General features: G+C 37.8%; 1 long non-coding RNA gene and 1 other non-coding gene across 2 annotated transcripts; both read right to left on the reverse strand.

Moving 5' to 3' along the window:
- Nucleotides 1–1,003: 1,003 nt before the first annotated feature.
- On the reverse strand, nucleotides 1,004–20,904 carry LOC106794978 (uncharacterized). Its single transcript, XR_005886834.1, has 5 exons — nucleotides 20,499–20,904; nucleotides 17,043–17,153; nucleotides 2,062–2,125; nucleotides 1,374–1,435; nucleotides 1,004–1,273 (listed from the first exon to the last, which is right to left on the reverse strand). It is a non-coding gene; the product is annotated as an uncharacterized lncRNA (long non-coding RNA).
- Nucleotides 4,786–4,892, reverse strand: LOC112998233 (small nucleolar RNA R71). Its single transcript, XR_003263272.1, has one exon. It is a non-coding gene; the product is annotated as a small nucleolar RNA R71 (small nucleolar RNA).
- Nucleotides 20,905–20,968: the final 64 nt, after the last annotated feature.

Here is a 20,968-nt window from a genome sequence, read left to right on the forward strand (position 1 = left end):
TAACTGGTCCCTGATTTGCTGGGTCAGTTGTTGCAATTCTTCAGGAGGCAAGGAGGATGAGCTGTGAGACGTTCGTGGAGCCGATCCGAAGTATTGCTTGATGGTGACCCCGGCTCCAGCAGCACGGACACGTCCAGGGTGCTCTGGACGTCCAATAGCAGTGGTGAGAACATCCTAACGTCCATGGGGGACGAAGGATCCCTGTGTCGCCTGCTCCTCAAAGGAATCCTGCATAGAAAAGACACGGTTGTACATGGCATTTAGAAAATATTGAAATATAATTCTAATGGTTGGTTTAAAATGACTTACGATCTTCTCAGCGATTTCCTTTGCGGCCTCAGTCGTCATCTCCCCTGTTTTCTTGGTACGGGCCATCTTCCACTTCACGTGGCGTCTAATGGGGGATGGAGGGTCGATGACGTCATCAATGCTTCCTGAATGTGCAGCTTCCTCCAGCTTTTTCTTCGTCTTCTCAGCGAGGAGCTTCTGCTCTAAATATTCATAACCCCCATGAGACAAAACGTGGGGGGCGGTGTTCTGTTTCTGGATGGCCTGTGCCTTTTTCCGCACATCCTGCAAAAATAAAACAATAATCTTTCAAATTGCTAGAATGAATTATAATAAGTTAATGTTTTCTGAAAAACACCTTAAATGGCAAGGTACATACCTCCCAAGAAGGGTCTCTGCGAGTCTGGCAGAATTGGACCCATTTTTCCTTGCTTATGCCATATTTTTCACAGACAGTGTCATCTACACCGTCCTGATCGGCTGCAATGGCCCATTTCCTCGTGAGGTCTGATTTAAACTGCCTCCATCTCTCGCCAACAGTCTTAAGTAACTTTTTTTTCGTCCTACTGTCAGAAGCCTCTAGGATTTCAAAATCCGCCTGATAATAAAAAATAAGGTTTATTTGTTACAATAATGTGTTTTTTGGCTATTAATTAAAGAACATCAAATAAGAAAAGAAAAATCCTGAATATCCTCCCAAATCAAGTCCTTCTGAGCAGTAGGGACCTCCTTCCAGTTCTCAAACGTCACGTCCACCTTATCACGCACCACAATCCCCAAATATGTTCTTAATTTCTTCTTGTGGGGACCGTCGGTCTTGCCAGTAACAAGATCAACGTGGACCACTAGTCTCTCAGCACTAGCTGGTCTAGTAGACAAGGAGCGTAGACGTGAGGCTTTTTGTGTCTGCTTCATGCCAGACTGCGAAGCTGAAGTGTCGGAAGGAGGAGGAGGCGAGGCTGGTGGAGAAGCCATGATCCTTTATCTGATAGGGAATTTGTTCCAGTTGAAAATAAAGGCTGTCAAGAGATTGCACAAACTTAAAATATGGCAAATTTAGAAACATAAAACTGAAGTTGGCCTACCAAATGATGAGATCAAAGATGATGCAGCTAGTGAATTATAAATCAACAGTAAGGAGAGAGCACTGAAACATAGAAGGAAAAATTATCAAATGAAGAAGTTAGTGCCACAGATAAGGGCAACGAAGGGAGAACTGAAACACACAAGGAAAAATTATGAAATGAAGAAGTTAGTGCCACAAATGAGGGTAATGCAGAGAATAGCATGAAAAGCAACTATAATGAAGTCAGTAAATTTGAAGATAAGGAAAAAGAAGAAACCATACAGAATTCAAAAATGAAAACCGAGGATGGTTCAGAGAATAATGTCAAGAACAAAGATGTTGAAGATAGTGTGTGTGATGTAGGTAAGTTCATTGTCAATTTGTAAGAAGGGGTGTGTGATGTTGAAGAACAAACCATACAGAAACCAATTTGTAGGTAAGTGCATTGTCAATTGTAAGATGGGGTGTGTGATGGTGAAATAGAAGTTGTAATTTTGGTAAGATCTTCCTTCCTAACTTCAAATGATGCAGTGAGGCATATATATATATATATATATATATATATATATATATATATATATATATATATATATATATATATAAATGTTGATTCTGTATAGTGTGTATTTGAAATTTGATTGATTTGTTTGCACATGCTATGTATAACACTATAAAATGGGATAAATACATTGGTCTTCAGATTTCACCTCAATAAACAAAGCTGATGCTTCGCGTGGATATTGAATTTTGAACCACTTCTGCAACTACTTCCTGCAACAAACAACACAGATTAATAAACCTTACAAAAAACAATTGTATGACTTATGTAAATGAATCTATCAAAAATCAAATATATAAATAAAAAATTACATTAGACAATGTTAATTAATTCTCCTTCATCATGATCATTGATGTGCCATTATTTTCTCCTATTTCTTAAACCTTTGTGCACAATTTTAATTACTGAATAGTCTTAATTGTCAATTTAATTAGGCAGTTTTATTATTTGGGCTCATTTAGCTAATTTGATGTTTTTAATCTAATTTCAGGAATTAATGAAGCATTGAGCTTAATCCGGATTTTGGTTGTGAACTTAAAGAGGGCAAATAAAGCAATGTTTACCTTAGTTAATTTCTAATTAGGAGATTGCAATTTTCTTATTATGATGTTCAGTGTTTATTTCGTTTTGGGCCAAAATAATGTAATAGGGCAGTTACTCTGAGTGACCCTTATAAATAGCAGCCTTGGGATTCGTGTAAGGGGGATTCCATTATTCAGAGCATAGGGTTTTAGGGTTTTATGTTTTTAGCTTTGGATTATAGTTCACGTTAAGGCATTTTGCATTTTTCGGCTTTCAATTGCAATTTCGTTTTTTTTTTGTTCCTTCTTCTGCTTTCATTTACGTTTTATGCTTTTAGTTTCATTTATGTTTTCTGCTTTTGTTGAAATTATGGAAGGCTAAATTTCTAATGTTGTTTCCTTCTGAGGATGAAGCTAAACTCTCTTCGAGGTTCTGTTTATAATGTAGCTTACTGGCAGTTTTCCCTTCACCAATTAACTCACATTCGTTAATGTTAATCTATGCACGCTTCGTGTTCGATTAATTGCCTCTGAGCTTAACTTACATTCATGCTTAATGAACGAAGGGTTAATTGGTGTATGTGTTGCTTAATCACATATTGACAACCCTAAATTGATTTTCGCTTAATAAATTAAAATAGGGTTGGATTAAGTGGTTAACTGTTAGGGACAAATTCTTCATAACCTAGGACAAGAGAATGGTTTCTGAATCAGAGGAAACAACACTTTTTTAATACTATTAATTTTGTATTCCAGTTACAAAACAAACAACCCCCCCCCCCCCCCCCCAATTGTTACTATTATTATGAAGCATATTATGAACATTTGGTTAGCCATTGCTCGTTGGGAAACGACCTAGGATCACTTCCTAGTTACTGCATTCTAATGTTTATCTGATTCAGATACGGCCTCGATCAAATTTGGCGCCGTTGCTGAGGAGCAGTGTCCAAAGGTTCATAATAGCTAGTGATTCGTGTTTTATGTTTAGTTGTTTTACGTTTAATTCTTTCATGTTAGTGTTGTTTAGTGTCGTGTTATTTTGTTTAGTGTGGTGTTTTGTTTTAGTTTTTCTGTTCAACGCTTCCCCTGTTTCAGTTTTTGTGTTTTGTTGTGAATAGTGTTTTGCGATGGATTTAGCGACCACTTTTGTTGACCTGGAAAATAGAGTAGTAGTGCAAATCCCTTAGCGACTGAATTAGTGACTACTGCTGACAATTTAATTGGCGATTTTTGTTTTGATAGTTAGAGTTGTTATTTTTGGCTGAATTTTGGTGTGGTAGGTTCTTTTGACTCATATTTTGTGTGAAAAATACCAGGAACACTTGGTGTGGCCAGATTTGAGAGATTCAAAAAAATTTGAGAACTTTTGTTTATCAAAACTTCAAACGGCCATAACTTTTGCTCCGGGTATCAGAATGACTATTATTATATATGTATTTGGGGTAAAAAAAAATTTCCCAAACCATGGCAGCCCGCCATAGGCTGGCTGAGGTCTCTAGCTAGCCACAATCGCCTATTTACTAGTTTTTTTTTATTTTTCAAGTTTTATTGTTTTATTTTTCTAAACTTTCCTTAGGTAGTTTCCATAGTTAGACTTTGAATTTTTTTTTTTTTGAAAATTTGTGTGCTATCTTTTCATGATTTTAGGGTGTTGCTCACAAAATTTCAAGTCATTTGGATATCATTTGATGGTAGCTATAGTTCAAACCTACAATGTTTCTTGCATAAGAAGGCAACTATTTGTGTATGCTGAATGTAGTGTATGACTAGAGGCAATCCATCTGACTTACAACCCTTTGATCCTGAGTTAGATAGGACATTTCATAGATTAGTTAGGCATCATTTTATACCTTTTGAGCATCCTAAGCATTATGTTACTAGTGAGTCTATGCATTCTGTTATTGGTGATTTTGAACATCCTGATTTTGAGCATTATAATTTTGAACATTCTGATTTTGAACATTCTGAGAACATGGCACAACCTCCACCCCGTGAGAGGACTCTAAGGGAAATGGCTGCACCTGATTTCACCTACGAAAGCTTGTGCATCCAATACCCTGATGAGGATGTCCCATATGTTCTTAAAACTGGACTGATCCATTTGCTTCCAAAGTTTCATGGCCTTGCAAGTGAAGACCCACACAAACATCTGAAAGAATTCCATATTGTCTGCTCCACCTTGAAACCCCCAGATGTCCAGGAGGATCACATATTTCTAAAGGCTTTTCCTCATTCTTTAGAGGGAGTGCCAAAGGACTGGCTATATTACCTTGCTCCAAGGTCCATCACGAGCTGGGATGACCTCAAGAGAGTATTCTTAGAAAAAAATTTTCCCTACTTCCAGGACCACGACCATTAGAAAGGATATTTTAGGCATTAGGCAACTTAGTGGAGAGAGCCTATATGAATACTGGGAGAGATTTAAAAAACTATGCGCCAGTTGCCCTCACCACTAGATTTCTAAGCAGCTTCTTCTCGAATATTTTTATGAAGGACTCAGTAACATGGAGAGAAGTATGATAGATGCTGCCAGTGGTGGAGCCCTTGGAGACATGACCCCTGCTGAAGCCAGAAATTTAGTTGAGAATATGGTTTCCAACTCCCAACAGTTTAGAGCCAGAAATGATGCCATAGTCATTAGAGGAGTGCATGAAGTAGCCACAAACTCATCTGCATCATTTGAAACTAAGAAGCTTGAAGGTAAACTAGATGTCTTGGTTAACCTGGTAACCCAACTGGCCATGAATCAAAAATCTGCACCTGTCGCCAGACTTTGTGGTTTATGCTCCTCTGCCGACCACCACACAGACCTTTGCCCTTCTGTGCAACAATCTGAAGCAATTGAACAGCCTGAAGCTTATGCTGCAAACATCTACAATAGACCTCCTCAACCTCAGCAACAAAATCAGCCACAACAGAACAATTATGACCTCTCCAGCAACAGGTACAATCCCAGGTGGAGGAATCATCCCAACCTTAGATGGTCGAATCCTTCACAACAGCAGCAACAACAACAACAGCCTTATTTTCCGAATGCTGTTGGCCCAAGGAGACCATACGTTCCTCCACCAATCCAGTAGTAACAACAACAACAAAACCAACAGCCCCAGAAACAGCAAACAGTTGAGGCTCCTCCGCAACCTTCCCTTGAAGAACTTGTGAGGCAAATGACTATGCAAAACATGCAGTTTCAACAAGAGACCAGAGTCTCCATTCAGAGCTTAACTAATCAGATGGGACAATTGGCTACACAGTTAAATCAACAACAGTCCCAGAATTCTGACAGGTTACCTTCTCAATATGTCCAGAATCCCAAAAATATGAGTGTCATTACATTGAGGTCGGGAAAGCAGTGTCAAGGACCTCAACCAGCAACATCTTCCTCATCCGCAAATGAACCTGCCCAACTTCACTCTACTCCAGAAAAAGATGATGACAAAAATTTAAAGAGTAAGTTACCTAACAATTTCTATGCAGGTGAATCTTCCACTCGATACTATGAAACACCCATCTAACGATCTTTCTGTATTCCGTGCTGAAATAATTGACCATATTGTTGATGAATACATGACTGATCTTCATTCTAATCTGCATGCCTGTCACTCTTCATGCATTGAATCTGAAATTATATTTGATCATATGTTTGAATTTGATGCTGAGAGTGAATCTGAATTTGATATTGATTACATGTCTGGTGATGTTTTACCTCTTGAAATTGATTTTCTAGAGTCAGATAGAACTAACCATGTTTCAGGAAGTACACATACCTCTGACTTTCTTTATGAGGTACAGGCTGAGAAACCATCTCTTTCTACCATTATCTAGCCGCCCACACCAGAATTGAAGCCTCTACCATCAAATTTAAAATATGCTTACTTGGATTATAGCAAAAGTTTTCCAGTAATTATATCTGCCTCCCTTGCTGATGAGCAAGAAGAGAAGTTGTTATCAGTTCTCAAGAAGCATAAGAAGGCTATAGGCTGGACCCTGGCGGACATTCCTGGTATTAGCCCATCCACATGTATACATCAGATAAATTTAGAGGATGGGGCTAAACCAGTAAGACAGCCACAGAGAAGACTCAACCCGGTGATTCTTGATGTAGTGAAGAAGGAGGTAACCAAGCTTTTGCAAGCTGTAATCATTTATCCTATCTCCGACAGCCAATGGGTGAGTCCCGTCCAGGTAGTCCTGAAGAAAATCGGCCTCACTGTGATAAAAAATGAGAAGGAGGAGTTGATTCTTACTCGAGTGCAGAACAGTTGGAGAGTCTGCATCGACTATAGGAGACTGAACCAGGTTACCAAAAAGGACCATTTTCCCCTGCCATTCATTGACCAGATGCTTGAACGCCTGGCAGGTAAATCTCACTACTATTTCCTTGATGGTTTTTCTAGTTATATGAAAATCACTATTGCTCCTAAGGATCAGGAAAAGATCACATTCACCTGCCCCTTCGGCACTTTTGCCTATAGGAGGATGCCTTTCAGCCTGTGCAATGCCCCTGGTACCTTCCAACGGTGCATGATCAGTATTTTCAGTGATTTTTTAGAAAATTGCATAGAGGTGTTTATGGATGATTTCACCGTATATGGATCCTTTTTTTATGTTTGTTTGGATAGTCTGGAAAAGGTTTTGAATAGATGCATTGAAACTAATCTTGTTCTAAATTTTTAAAAATGTCATTTTATGGTTGAGCAAGGTATAGTTTTAGGCCACATTATTTCCAATAAGGGCATTGAAGTAGATCCTGCAAAAATTTCTGTTATTTCACAATTACCTTACCCCTCTTGCGTGCGAGAAGTGCGATCTTTTCTTGGTCATGCAGGATTCTACAAGCGCTTTATAAGAGATTTTAGCAAAGTAGCCCTTCCACTATCTAACTTGTTACAAAAGGAGGTGGAGTTTGACTTTAATGATAAATGCAAAAAGGCTTTTGATTGCCTCAAAAGAACACTGACTACCACCCCCATCATCCAGGCACCCGACTGGACAGCCCCTTTAGAGCTTATGTGTGATGCATCAAATTATGCATTGGGGGATGTCCTTGCTCAGAAAATTGATAAATTGCCCAGGGTGATATATTATGCTTCTAGGACTTTAGATGCTGCCCAAGCGAATTATACTACTACTGAGAAAGAGCTACTAGCCATAGTTTTTGCTCTTGAAAAATTTCGTTCTTATTTGCTTGGTACTCGCATTATTGTTTATACTGGCCATGCAGCTCTAAAGTACTTGTTGAAGAAGGCTGATTCAAAGCCTATGTTGATCCGATGGATGCTCTGGCTCCAAGAGTTTGACTTGGAGATCCATGATAGGAGCGGAGCACAAAATTTAGTTGCTGATCATTTGAGTCAAACCGAACGTGTGTCTGATGAGGATTCACCCATTCGGGATGATTTCCCAGATGATCATTTGTATATACTGTATAGTATTTCTGATTCTCTTTCTACTCCCTGGTTTGCTAACATTGTCAATTATTTAGTTGCTTCTGTTTTTCCTCCCTTAGCATCTAAAGCTCAAAAAGATCAAATTAAAAGTTATGCTAAGCATTTTATTTGGGATGACCCCTACTTGTGAAAATTGTGCAGTGATCAGGTCATTAGATGATGCATTCCAGATCATGAGACTGACTCAGTCTTGCGGTTCTATTATTCTTCCGCACCAGGAGGTCATCTGGGTGTTCAAAGGACAACTCGCAAAGTGCTTGACTATGGATTTTATTGGCCCACCATCTTTAAAGATGCGTGGAAGATCTGTAGCACTTGTGAGCAGTGTCAGAGAGCAGGAAGTGCACTTACATGGTGACATCAAATGTCTCAGCAACCTATGCTATTCTGTGAGGTGTTTGATGTCTGGGGCATAGATTTCATGGGCCCTTTTCCTATCTCTTTTGGTTATGTTTACATTCTCCTTGCAGTTGATTATGTTTCAAAATGGGTGGAAGCCAAGCCCACTAGAACTAATGATGTTAAGGTTGTTGTAGATTTTGTCAGATCTAATCTGTTTTGCAGGTTTAGAGTACCTAAAGCAATCGTTAGTGATCAAGGAACCCATTTTTGCAACAAATCAATGCATGCCTTGTTAAAAAGTACGGGTTTGTACACAGGGTATCCACACCATACCACCCCCAAACCAATGGACAGGCATAAATTTCTAACAGGGAGATCAAGAGAATTTTAGAGAAGATTGTGCAGCCAAGCAGGAAAGATTGGAGTACCAGGCTTGATGATGCTTTTTGGGCACATCAGACTGCCTACAAAGCACCCATAGGAATGTCTCCTTATCGGGTTGTCTTTGGAAAGACATGTCATCTTCCAGTGGAGATTGAGCACAAAGCATACTGGGCAGTGAAGACTTGCAACTTCTCTATGGATCAAGCTGGTGAGGAAAGAAAGTTGCAACTGAGTGAGTTAGATTAGATCCTCCTAGAAGCCTACAAGAATGCCAAGTTCTACAAAGAAAAGACCAAGAAGTTCCATGATAGCATGATAATTAAGAAGGACTTCATGGTTGGGCAAAAAGTGTTATTGTATAATTCTAGGCTTGGACTCATGAGTGGTAAGTTGAGGTCTAAGTGGATTGGTCCTTTTGTTGTTACTAATGTTTTTCCTTATGGTACAGTTGAGATCAAAAGCGACTCCACAAACAAGAGCTTCAAGGTCAATGTGTTGTTTAAGTATGGGGGGAGTGTTCTTTGGTTTTGCTAGTTTTTGTTGGTTTTGTTAATTTTGTTAAGTTATGTTAAATTTGTTAATTTTGTTAGTTTTGTTGGGTTTCTAGTTTAATATTTTAGGTCAATTCTGTTTGCATGTACAACTTTGCATATTTTTCTTTGAATTATAGGATATGTTCAAGTAATGGGTAATTATTTCGAAAATAAAAGTCTCTTGACATTTTGTGATTTGAAATCCTTGTTTTTCCTCTACATGTCATTATAGTTTTGAAAGCTTAATTTGAAAGTGATAAGTTTACCTTTGTGAGAATTTGAGCCATCCATCATCATAATCATTTTGTGTGTTTTGCCCCATTAATTTCTTGCACAATAGCCTTGGCTTGATTCTTGTTGATGCTTCCTAATTCACATGCATATTTGGAAATGATTTAGGCAATTTTTGTTCTTATTAGCCTCTAGCCAAATGGACTTACCTTGAATTAATCCCTTTGATAGCCCTTTGAGCCTATGTTCCCTTTCTTTGTTTTGAAGCTCATTACAAGCCTTAAGTGAAAAACCATGATCTCACCTTAACCTTAAGGAATTTTGGAGCTTTAGAATTGTTTTGGGAATAAGTGTGGGGGGTTTTGTTTCATTGGATAACATGTTTTGTTGGGTATGCTTCATGATGTATTTTGGGCCATACTTGATGTACATTGTATACTGGTTAAATGTTGGACATGCTGAATGATATGCTATTTCTCAAATGCTATAGAGAAACAAAAAAAAGAAAAAAAAAGAAAGAAGAATAATGAGACTCTTGGTTCTACTCTTTATGTTTAAATTTTATCTTTAGGTTTTCTTATTTTTTTCTTAATATGCACTTATTCCTCATTGCTCCTCTATTCCTTTGGGATTTAGCTACTTATTCCATATTTTTCCCTACCTTGTCCTTGGCCCCATTACAACCTTAAAAGACCTTTTGATCCTCATGTGCTTGTGTTTATGGGTTGATTGTCAATTTTAGAATCTTGCCAAGTTTATGTGGTGTTGGTTTTCATGGGTGCTTTGAGGGTAAATAGTAGCCTAGACACTTGAGAGATAGAGTGTATATCTTGTGAGGCTTTATCACTTTTCATTCTTGAGCTGATTAACTATTTTGCCATGATTGGGTTGCTTGGATGATTTTCATGAATGTTTTGACTCTTTGGATCTCTTCATGTTAGATGTTAGATGTTACCCATTCCTTGATGTTCATTGAGAAATATGTAAATGTTTTTGTTTGTCTCTCTTTGATATCCTTTGATTTTGTTCTTTGTTTCATTTTGCCCAGGAGTGCAAAAGGCTAAGTATGGGGGATTTTGATGTGCCATTATTTTCTCCTATTTCTTAAACCTTTATGCACTATTTTAATTACTGATTAGTCTTAATTATCAAATTAATTAGGCAGTTTTATTATTTGGGCTCATTCAGCTAATTTGATGTTTTTAATCTAATTTCAGGAATTAATGAAGCATTGAGCTTAATCCGGATTTTGGTTGTGGACTTAAAGAGGACAAATAAAACAACGTTTACCTTAGTTAATTTCTAATTAGGAGATTGCAATTTTATTTTTATGATGTTCAGTGTTTATTTCGTTTTGGGCCAGAATAATGTAATAGGGCCTAGTGACTCTGAGTGACCCTTATAAATAGCAGCCTTGGAATTCGTGTAAGGGGAATTCCATTATTCAGAGCATAGGGTTTTAGGGTTTTACGTTTTTAGCTTTGGATTACTGTTCATGTTAAGACATTTTGCATTTTTCTGCTTTCAATTGCAATTTCATTTTTTTTGTTCCTTTTTATGCTTTTAGCTTCATTTATGCTTTTAGTTTCATTTACATTTTCTGCTTTTGTTGAAATTATGGAAGGCTAAATTTCTGATGTTGTTTCCTTCTATAGACAAAGCTAAACTCTCTTCGAGGTTCTGTTTATAATGTAGCCTCCTGGCAGTTTTCCCTTCACCAATTAACTCACATTCGTTAATGTTAATCTATGCACGCTTCGTGTTCGATTAATTTCCTCTGAGCTTAACTTACGTTCATGCTGAATGAACGAAGGGTTAATTGGTGTATGTGTTGCTTAATCACATATTGACAACCCTAAATTGATTTTTGCTTAGCAAATTAAAATAGGGTTGGATTAAGTGGTTAACTGTTAGGGACGAATTCTTCATAACCTAGGACAAGAGAATGACTTCTGAATAAGAGGAAACAACACGTTTTTAATACTATTAATTTCGTATTCCAGTTTGCTTGTTCTTTAATTCACAAAACAAACAACCCCCCCCCCCCTCCCCCAATTGTTACTGTTAATACGAAGCATATTATGAACATTTGGTTAGTCATTGCTCGTTGGGAAACGACCTAGGATCACTTCCTAGTTACTGCATTCTAATGTTTATTTGATTTGGGTACAACCTCGATCATACGATTAGCATGAACGTCGTCAACTTCTTCTTCTCCGACAATGTTAGGAGTGATTTGTGTGGACAAAGGACTAACATAGGTGTCCATGTATGAATCATCATCTTCTACATTAACACCAATTGTTTTTCCCTGTAGAACCACAGACCACCTTTCATCACAAGGGTCTTGCATGTAAAATACTTGTCTAGCTTGTTCTGCCATGATGAAAGGGTCATTGTGGTAACCAAGTTTCTGTAGGTCTACCAACATAAATCCTATATCATCGGTGCGCACACCAGTGTTGCTATCAACCCATTTACATTTGAAAACACAAACAGTAAATTTCACATAGTTAAGCTCCCAAATTTCATCAATGAACCCAAAGTAAGGGATGGAAGCTACACAGGGATTGGAATCATGCACACTTGCAAAGTATTGAGATTCAGCTCTTAGGGTGACCCCGTTGTTTTGCATTGTACTTTTGTCATCTTGTGCTTTTGTGTAAAATGAATACATGTTTATGTCGTATGCTTGCCAAGTTATAACATTGCTGTTAGGCCCATCTACTAGCTTTCTTAAAGTTTCTGAAGCATTTTCATCTGCAAAGATTGTATCTTTAAACTAATCGCAGAAAGTCTTGTTATGCTTTTTCAACACCCAATTCTTTGACATTTTTGGATTATTCTGTTTGACATAAGCTTCATGCTTAAGTATGCATGGCAAAACTTCATTATTGTTGTTCAAGACATACAAGTGAGCTTGTAACAAATTTTCTAGACTTGGAGTGATGACATGCAGTCCTCTTGAACCCTTACCACCCACTCTTTCATCATGCTGAGACTCAGGAAGGCCAATAGGTTTAGCCTTCTCAATGTATTCTGAGAAAAATTCAATGGCTTCTTCTGCAATGTACCTCTCAACAATAGATGCTTCTGGACGATATAGATTCTTTGTGTATCCTTTTAAGATCTTCATGTATCGCTCAACCGGGTACATCCACCGCAAATAAACAGGACCACAATATTTGATTTCTCTGACCAGATGCACAATCAAGTGAATCATGATGTCAAAGAAGGCAGGGGGAAAATACATCTCCAACTGGCACAGTATAATTGCGGCCTGATTTTCCAGCTCATCAAACTTGATAGGATCAACGACTTTGCTACATATGGCATGGAAGAAAAAGCACAGGCAAGTTATGGCTAACCTGACTTTGTTTGGCAAGATGTCTCGTATAGCCACGGCTAACAATTGTTGCATCAACACGTGACAATCGTAATACTTTAACCCTACAAGCTTAAGCTCTTTCAACTGCACAAGGCTCTTAATATTTGAAGAGTATCCTTGTGGAACCTTCACCCGACGAAGACACTGACAAAAACTTATCTTCTCCTTTTTGGACAAAGTATGACAAGCTGGGGGCAAGTAAATTTTCTTCCCATCAGACCTTGGATGCAACTGTGATTGTATCCCCATCTCAGCTAGATCCTGATGGGTATTCAAGCCATCCTTCGTCTTGCCCTGAATGTTAAGGAGCGTCCCAATCACACTGTCACATGCATTTTTCTCGACATGCATAACATCAATACAATGTCTAACGTCTAGATCAAATCAGTACGAAAGATCAAAGAAAATGGACCTCTTCTTCCATATGCAAGTCTGACTTTTATCCTTCTTTTGGGTCTTTTCAAATACAGTATTCAAGTGTTGAACCCGCTGGTATACCTGCTCACCAGTCAATGGTATCGGTGCAATATCGTGCTCTTGACTTCCATTAAAAGCTTTTTTCAGTCGTCTGTAAGGATTATTGGGTGGTAGAAAATGGTGATGCCTACTGTAGACTGTTTTTCTTCCATGTTTTAGTTGTATGTAGCTTGTTTTTTCTTCACAGATGGGGCATGCATGATGACCCTTAACACTGTAACCGCTGAGATTCCCATATGCTGGAAAGTCATTAATGGTACAAAAAAGCATTGCACGCATTTCAAACGTCTCCTTGCCAAATGCATCAAACACTAAAACCCCCTCGTCCCACAACTTTCTCAGGTCTTCAACCAACAGACTTAGATAAACATCAATGTCATTTCCTGGTTGTCTTGGGCCCCATATCATCATAGACAACATCATGTATTTTCACTTCATGCACAACCAAGGAGGCAAATTGTAAATTACTAGCAGAACTGGCCATGAACTGTGTTGTGTGCTTAAGGTGCCATATGGATTCATTCCATCACTGGCTAGTCCAAGTCTAAGATTTCTTGGCTCTTTCCCGAAATCCGGATACAAACCATCAATCTTCTTCCACTACGAGCAATCAACCGGATGACGGACCATTCCATCAGAAATCCTTCCATTTGCATGCCATGTAAGGTCTTTTGCGTCGTCCTCGTTAGCAAAAAGATGCTTAAACCTTGGAATGATTGGAAGATACCACAAAACCTTCGCTGGCGGGCCCTTGTTTGAGTTTTCATCAAAACTGCTTTCCTCTCCATCCTTCACTTTGTACTGTGAAGTCCCACAGATAGGGCATTTGGAGATTTCTTGGAATTCATGCATGTACAGTATGCAATCATTGGTGCAAGCATGAATCTTCTAATACTTCATACCCATCGGACACAGTATCTTTTTCGCCTTATAGTAAGTTTTAGGCAGCATGTTGTCCTCTAGAAGCAGATTGTGCACTACCTCAAGCAGTGAGGTGAAACTTTTGTCACTCCACCCATACCTGGCCTTCACATTAACCAGACTTAACATCGCAGACAACAGGGTTAAGGAATTCTTGCACCCTGTATACAAAGGCTTCTTTGAATCACTCTGCAATCCTTAATATACAGGGGCGTGTGCTTGCTGAAAAGACTCTTGTCCAAGGTCACAAATCATGTCCTCCAAGCGATCTCCCATTTCTACGTCAAACGGTTCAGATTGGGACCCACTCTGCATGTCAGTCACTTCACCATGCCATATCCACGTCGTGTAATTCTTCTTGATCCCATCACACAATAGATGCTCTTGTATGTCATCCAGTAGTTTTCGTCTTCCGTTCAAACAATTGATGCAAGGACAATAATATTTTCCTTCTTCATTCAGTCGACCTCTTTCTGAAGCAAATTGCAAGAACTGCTCAACGCCATCCTCATATTCTGGGCTCATGCAACTTTGACTCATCCAACTTCGATCCATCTAAGCAATTCCATGCATGAAAATCTCACTTTTTTATTTATAGGTGTGGCCCTATCCCATTTAGGAAGACTGTCTTTTATGTTAGCTTCAAACGTCAGGGTTAGCATTATTTTGAACAATTTGACTAAATTTCGATAGCATTTCGCATTGGTCTTCAAGTACATGACATGACATCGATGAAATTAATTTCCTGATAATCAAGTATGCACTCAGAGAACAACTTGAAATGCATTGTACCAAAATTTCATCAAATTAATCAAAATAATAATAGCCTTAACGAATGAATCTAACATAAAAATACCAGTCTCCCCAAACTGTCCAAACGGACAACTCAAGACTAAATACAATGACTAATGCAAACTAGCTGCAAGAATCATTGCATCCAGTCTCAAACGGGAATCTAAGGTTCACTCAGCATGAACAACAGTTGTTTATATAGAAAATTGCATTGATGACGTACAAGAACATACAAAAGCTAAATTTCAATTACAGACAAATATCAACATCAACAGTTCTTTATGTAACTAATTTCAAATTCTGGGTTTGGAGGGTGCTTATGCTTTATTATTGTAGTTGGGTATGTGTGTGTGTGTGTGTGTGTGTGTGTGTGTGTCTTTGTGTGTGATGAGGAGACATATTAATCACAACTTGTAAGAGATGCAGTTGATGGGGTAATGTAGAAGAGGGTTGATACATGGCAGTATGTGATTGAATGTTAACACGTTTTTAATGGTAGACAAGTTAGATCCCTAGATGTACAAAAACCAGATTCCTTTACTAAAATGATGCAGATTCTATCTTGGGATCTAATTTTTTTGGGATCTGCTTTTGCACAAGTTCCCACGATGTTTCATGGTGGAAACTATGGACAAGTTTATTATGGATGAAAAAAATTCAATATCCATGGGTGCTAAACTTGTATATAAAACATTCCAAACGAAGGGAGTTAGCTAGACCAGTAATCACAAGGTTTGCAACTGTTTTTCTCACTCTACAATGTATATCATAGCAAAAGAATGCTCTTCGATCTAGGTTTGCTTCAGCAGTAGGCAACTAGTAGTGATGCTAGTAAAAATTGAGGGCAAACTAGTGATCAGTGTTGTTTTGTGTGATTCAAGATTTTGGAAATCTATCCACTATTGCTTTAAGTGTGTCACTCCAAACCTGTCATGCTATATATCTATGAAGTTGTGTATAGAGGTAAAGAAGAAATAGCTGCAAATTGCAAGAATCAAGAGTCACGATATAAGAAAGTGTGGAAGATAATTGATACTCATTGGGATTTGCAATTACATAGCAATCTTCATGATGCTTCATTGTATCTTAATCCCAAGTACGCAATTTCAATTTAGGGGAGGACATAAATTTGGAAATTGACTTGAAGCATAAGATTGCAAACATGGTTTTAAATTTGGTTCGCAACCGCAATTGCAGATGCAATATTATAATTTTTAAGGTTTCTATAAACTTAATTAGACTAAAATAACTAAATGTTCATCAACAATTGTTCTTCATTGCTATTTGTAATACAACTACAAGTCTAACTTTAAAACCCTAATTAGAAACTGTCAACTACTAAGGTTTCTTCTTACAACCTTAAATCATGCAAGAGAGAATGTTTTCCCTTGTCTCAAAATATGGGTGAGTAGTAGTGACTCACTTTGTACACCTTTTGGGTTTCTCTTCATTTATGGAATCTATGGAGAGAGAGTGAACCTTGGACAGCTCATGGAATCCATGTGGAGATTCACATGTGACTTTACTGTAAGGGCCTTCTTTCTTTATTTATGGAATATCTGTGTGTGTGTGTGTGTGTGTGGTTGTGTGTGTGTGTGTGTGTGTGTGTTTGTGTGTGTGTGTGAAGAGAACAAGGTGGATTTCAATGATAACAGGTCAGTAGACCCAGAGAGATACACTTTCAACCTAACAGGAACAGAGCCTATTAGTTTGGAAGACAAAAGGAAGGTTGGTCACCATGCTTCAATTACTTGAAACACTATTGGAACTTTATGTCAGTAGCCCCAAGCTATTCATCATTACGACGAAATGAAACTTTAAGGGAGGAGTATTGACAGATACTCATTAGATGTTAGATAAGTTAGTCAAACAAATACAGGAATTTATGTAACAAAGAATGGTATTGAGCTTGCAATTGATTATTTCTTACTTACTTTTCAAATTATTCAATAAAAACTACTTTCATGGCATTGCAAGCTATCCTGTACTCAGGAACAAGTGGTGCTTAAAAATCAAACAGTTCAACAACTATACAAGTAATGCATACAAAAACAATTTCAAAGTAGTTTTCGAATCAAAGATATAAATACCTGAGTTCGAGGCTTCAGCACAATTGACTTTCCAGCAATGACCGTAGGACCACTTTTTGAAACAGCAATGACCACAGGATCAACAATGGCTAAAATTACTCCTAATGGAATCTGAAAATAGTATGGCAACATAATTTAGTGTTTAGAAAATTAAAAAAATGCTAAATGACATTATAAATAATATTCTGAATTCCACCAATATAACTTTTAAGCCACTTAATTTTTAGAATCTTTTTTATCTCTCGAGACCTACCCTATCATTTTGTTAGATAGCTAAAACTAAGCAACCACGCACATACAAAGATGGAGCAAAAACTAATTTGTTGTATTTCAGTTATGCATCATATTTAAAGTGTTACAATGAGAGTTTAAATACAAAGGCTATAAAAGTTTCTTAGCGGGCAGAGCAGAAAGCAATCAAATGGCTGCCAAGGCTACAAGCAATTTGATTGTATCATGTCTTGCAAATAGACCAAATTTATAAAAAAAAATCAACACCATGTTGCTAAAATTAACCTTTTACCACCAATCTAACTATTTTATTTATGTAGAATGGAAGCAACAAACATGGCATATAGATCCATCAACCAGAATGTGCTAGCAAATGCACCTTGCTTGGTCGGAATTCTAGTGGATAAAGGCTTAAGTGGCTCTAACCGTCTGGCGGGAAATCAAGTATCTCATAATGTAGCAGTGATGTTCTTTGGAGGACCAGATGAGAGAGAAGCATTGTGCTATGGATGGAGAATGGTGGAACATCACAAGATTAGCCTTACCGTAATGCGTTTTGTCCAAAGTGATCAAGTACAAGTAGAGCCATTGAGACACCAACATGATGGTATTGATTTGGATGAACCAAGGGTGTTGACAGTGCAAATAGTTAGGAATATTCAGAAGCAGCATCATGAGAAGCTTATACATGAGTTTAGGATGAGGTGTGGGGATGATGATGCAGTTGATTATGTTGAGAAGGTGGTCAGCAATGGTGAGGACACAGTGGCAGCAATAAGAACAATGGATGACATTCATGACCTTTTCATAGTTGGGAGAGGTCAAGGGGTGATATCACCACTCACTACAGGACTCACTGATTGGAGTGAGTGTCTTGAGATAGGGGCAATTAGGGATATGCTAGCAACTGTATAAGGTCCCAATTGAGTATGAAATTAACAAAGTGGTCTAGGGGGGTTACTTTCTGGATATATGTGGCTTTGCATAACTGTATAAGGTCCCAATTGTGTATGAAATTAATCTCTATTTCCAAAAAGTATCAGAATATCTATGTCTACCTAGTTAGCTGGATGTATAGACTAGAGTACAGAATGACTTGTGTTTATGATGCAGGCTAAGAATTTTCTAGCATGTACGAGGGAATTCGAGCCATGTTACTCAATTTAATTGAAAAAACTCTAGCTACCACACGATTTATGTTTTCTTAGTAGACTTAGATAATGTTATAATTGAAAATGACCTACTGGTACACAATTTAAAATGTTCTAACCAACATAAATAAAACCAATTTTATTAATGATTATGGTACTGTGTGTGTGTGTGTGTGTGTGTGTGTGTGTGTGTGTGTGTGTGTGTGTGTGTGTGTGTGTGTGTGTGTGTGTGTGTGTGTGTGTGTGTGTGTGTGTGTGTGTGTGTGTGTGTGTGTGTGTGTGTGTGAAGAGCATCAGCAAAACTGGTTGCAAGTCGGATGAAGGCGAGTTTATGAAGGGATTGCACATGTTGACCTCACTGAGGAGTGATAATGTAGTGAGGTTGAGATGGAGAATGCTTTCTGATTTATGATATTGTTCCTAATGGAAACCTTTCACGCTTCCTTGATGTTAAGGAAGGAGATGGAGAAGTCCTTGAATGGTCAACTAGAGTTTCTATTGTGAAAGGGATTGCTAAAGGTTACCATTTTGTTCTATCCTATCCTTATTAAATTACCTTCTTATAATGTAATTAAAAGTACTTACTTATGCTTTCTGTTTGAGGTTTATATACTAAACCATTTTTTTGTTGATCAGGTATGGCATATTTGCATGCATACAAAGCAAACAAGCCCGTTTTGGTTCACCAAAACATCTCAACTGACTATGTTAGTAGCCATTATTCGGGGCAGTGTTGTAAAAACCTAGTGGCTTACTTTTCCTTTCTTTTTTCCTGAGTTTTTTTCTTGTTTTATCTAGGTGCTTAATTTGGTTGACATCTAATCAGAGTTTTACTCACAACTATGATAATGGTTAGGCACCACACCGTTTTAGAAAGCCTAAAAGGCTTATCTGTTTGTCTATCATTATGCTTTCAAGTTTCAGTATGATTTATATTATTGCTTTTTATACTAGAATTATAATCATGGAGCTGATTAGTTTCAAAATTTCACTAATGACCAACTGCAGACCCTCTAGAGGATGAAGGATCCAACTATCCACAAGACCTTGTTCTGGTACCTCGAGGTACTGATGATGATAGTGTTGTTGTAGGGTCACACATTAGGGGTAGCAGATTGCGAGCTTCGGCTGCTGGGGATGAGGAGGTGGATCTACTTCTACCCGGTACAACAAGGTATGGTTTCTTTAATATTATGTATCATTTTCAAAATCACAGTGGTCCAACTATCCTATTTTCATGTTTGAACCTTGCAACTCCAAATTCTTTATCACTTATATGTTCATAAATATAAACAAATTTGGGATGTTATCACACTTCTACTTTTAAGGACAATTGTGGTGTGTGATTGAGATATCACCTGGTCATTGCCAAAGGATGCATGGATGCTCCTGTTTGAAAATTAATTCCCGTTAGGCTATCTCAATCACCCGTGAAAAGTGATTTTTCAATGCTGGAAGTTGATTGATAAATTTCAAGGTGGAGAAAATATATGTACTCTGCCACAAATTAAAATATTTGCAATTCTTAAACTTTCTTAACGATCCCTCGGTGCTCGAATCTTTATGAACCCTAAACATCTGTCATACTTGTTGCACATTGATAGACTTTATATGGCTATTTGTCTTGGAAGAGATAGATCTTATCCCTTTCTTTTCTCCTAACAGTCTAGGCATTTCACTTTACTATAGAAAATATTTTAGGCTGAGGGTTTTTCCTACTTTGCAACTTGTTATGCAGACTACAAATCCAGCTATGTGTGTTTGTTTTAGTATTAACAAGTCTCAAACGCTAGTTGAATCATAATAACACGAATGGGTAAGAAAAACTAACTGGTTTTGAAACAAAATTAACTATAACGACTTAGTATCGTCTTAGTCTAATTTAAACCTCCAAATTGACAGTAACACGAACGGGTAACAAAACCTATTGTTTGGAAAAATAATGATATTGCCTAGTCTCAGCTTAGTCAAATATCAATAATATTAGTTAGTCTAACTAAGCTTTTGAAACATGACAACAGAGACAGACCACTGAACAATGGATTTTCATCATTAACAGAGAACAGAGACATACCTTCGATGGCTTCCCTGGGAGTCTTAAAGCCAACCACAATGGACTTCCAAAATCGATTCCCACCCTTTCCGGGACTCTTTCCTTTCCTAGCTTTCTTCGAGCTGTGAAAGTGACCAAATGTTAAAACGAGGAACGCATAATGTTAAAATGAAAGAACGTACCTCAATCGATAAGTGGTAGAGACGAACTCCACAACGTGGTTGCAGTGATGGAAGCGCAGGGCAATTTGCGGCAAAGACGAACTCAGGCAGAATGAGAAAGAAGAAGAACGATAGGGTTCAAGCACGCGGGATGTGCAATTTCAGGTTTTTAATTTATAATCAAAACAACATCGATTTTTTAAGTATAATCGATGTAAACCTCAACTAGGTAACATCGGTTTTCTTAAAACCGATGTCAACATCAACTCGTTAACATCGGTTTTGAATAACCGATGTTAATCTCGAGTAGTTAACATCGGTTTTGGAAAA

Source organism: Glycine max, chromosome 10 (genome assembly GCF_000004515.6).
Source record: "Glycine max cultivar Williams 82 chromosome 10, Glycine_max_v4.0, whole genome shotgun sequence".
Lineage (NCBI taxonomy): Eukaryota > Viridiplantae > Streptophyta > Magnoliopsida > Fabales > Fabaceae > Glycine > Glycine max.